This window comes from Suncus etruscus, chromosome 18 (genome assembly GCF_024139225.1).
Source record: "Suncus etruscus isolate mSunEtr1 chromosome 18, mSunEtr1.pri.cur, whole genome shotgun sequence".
Taxonomy (NCBI): Eukaryota; Metazoa; Chordata; class Mammalia; order Eulipotyphla; family Soricidae; genus Suncus; species Suncus etruscus.
The window spans coordinates 57,595,082-57,597,356 of NC_064865.1; the positions used below are offsets into that span (position 1 = coordinate 57,595,082).

Consider the following 2,275-nt stretch of genomic DNA (forward strand, 5'->3'; position numbering starts at 1 on the left):
AAATCATTTGCTGTAAATGAATAGGTTTTATTTAAATTGGTTTTGCAGTAGAACAGTAAGACAGCTGCAATAAAGTGTTAAAATTTTTATGATTAAACACAATAGCATGAACTATGATTATTAAAGGTATAAAAAACTGATTTTAAAAATACAAACAACTGTTTTTACTATGAAGACTTTAAGTGAATAATTTGTAAAAAATATTATATACTAAATTAACTAAATGCTTAGATTATTACAAAATATAGTTAAAGACATCTGATGCATTTACACACTTAGAACTTAAGACTAAAATTATATTTAATACTAGTTAATTTGCTTATAAAGTTTAGTTACTTTTATATATTCTTATAAAATTATATATAATATATTTTTTCATTTATATTATTTTTTCACTGCGACACAAATATACAGATTTGTATAATGTGCTGATATTTTGAATGCACTTAAAATAATAGTTCTTTCAATGCAGAAATAAAGAACAACCATTGCTGTAGCACAAAGTTAAAACTAAGGGTACTATAAAGTACATATAGGTGTTTACTGTGCATTAAATTAACTATATTGTTTAAAAAGGCTAACCACATTATTTTTCACATAATTTTGTAAATACTTTAAAAATTAAAATAAAACTTTTAATAGAAATATAAGATTTAAATTTAACACTTTTGTGTTCGTTTGGATTTTAAAACACAAAGAAGTTTTTCTTTTACCAATATTTTGTTATCTGTAAAGTGACAGAATTATGACCTTGCTTTAAAATTTTCTGAGAGGCATGAAAAAAAATTTATTGCCTTTATCTTTCTGTTGCTTTTTAATGTTTTAATAATTACTTTACACTACTTAATGCACTAAACCTAATAACACATATTTGACGAAGTGTAGGGCTGACAAGGTGAAGCAGAGTTTTTCACTGATAACTTGGGGAGGGGCTAGCACAGTTAACAGCAGGAAGGTTAGAGGCAAATTATTTACAGTTAGCAGGGTGTAATGATATATAGGAAAAAAAAAGCAATCTTTTAAGATTAATTACTAATTTATTGGAATTAGAGGGAATGGCAACTGAAGAGGGGAATTTGGGTTGCAAAAGCACTATGGGGATCATGGTTTTATTAATTGATTTGAGAATATGCAAGAGATGCTACTTTTCAGATTTCTTTTGAATAACAAAGATTGGGTATTTCAAGGTGAATTGGAAGGCTTAAAGTGGGAGTGGCAGGGCTTGAGCTGGCTGTTTTCCAAGGCTGGCAGGAAAGAGGCTGAAGGAGGCTGAGGATTGGTTTGAACAAAATGTACTTAGTAAAGGGTACATTAGGCTCAGAAGTTTTAACAGCAAAGTGTAGATATTGCAAGGTTTTATGGCTTAGCAGATGATACTTTGTAATTATCCTGCTCACTGTGCCGTTAGAATTTTTTGTAGGCACTGCAGCAGTTTTTGTTTTATGGCACTCAGCCTGACTTTTATTAGTTTGTTCCTTTGAATTCTCAAGAGGGGGGGCTTGGCCGTGGAATTCAGTGGGCAGAGGACAGACAACTATAGATTTAGGAGGGGGGGGAGAGCCTGAAGGGCAGAAACTTGTGAATTAAGAGAAGCAGCCTGTTTTTGAAGGCTTAAGATTTGTTTAAGATTTTTAATTTGGCCAAGTAGTTTCATATCTATAGCTTTAAGAGGGGGAGCGGTGAGAGGAGGGAAATTGCCATGGTTAGGGACTGAGCATTCAGGGCATTTAGAATTTTTTCTCCTGGGGCGGCGGAGGCTGCTGAGCAGGCGGGGGAAGACTTTCTCCATTAGGGAGAAAGACAGGAAAGGTAGCGCTGGTTTTTGAGCCAAGAGCATTATCAAGTTTGTTAGAGAGGTGAGAGACCATGGATGTAATTGTGGTGAGTTGGGAACTCAAGTCAGAAAAAGGGGGGGGGAAAGGAGAAAGCAGCAACAGTTTGTTGCCGGTGTGGGGGAGCTGCTGGAATGCCAGCTCTGGGGAGCGACTTCCAGGCACAGAGGGCAGCAAGAGCCATGTTGGCAAGCTGGGACCTGGAAAGTGTGTGCTGTACCTTTAAGGTATGAAAAGAGGCGAGGCCAGCTATAAGAGCTTAGAGATTAGGATTCCTGCCTATTTGCAGGGGCTTTGCAATGGAAAAAAAAGTTAACTTCCCAAGAGACAAAGAGTTCAGCTTTTAGATTCTAAGCAGGAGAGCGTGTAAGGGGCTTGGGGGCCATAGGAGGTTACGGCTTGAAATGGCTTTTTGAGGCTTTTCCAATTAAAGGCTTTGTATT

General features: G+C 35.7%; 1 non-coding gene across 1 annotated transcript; it reads right to left on the reverse strand.

Annotated features, from left to right (window-relative positions):
- Positions 1-421: 421 nt before the first annotated feature.
- Positions 422-551, reverse strand: LOC125996873 (small nucleolar RNA SNORA22). Its single transcript, XR_007491535.1, has one exon. It is a non-coding gene; the product is annotated as a small nucleolar RNA SNORA22 (small nucleolar RNA).
- Positions 552-2,275: the final 1,724 nt, after the last annotated feature.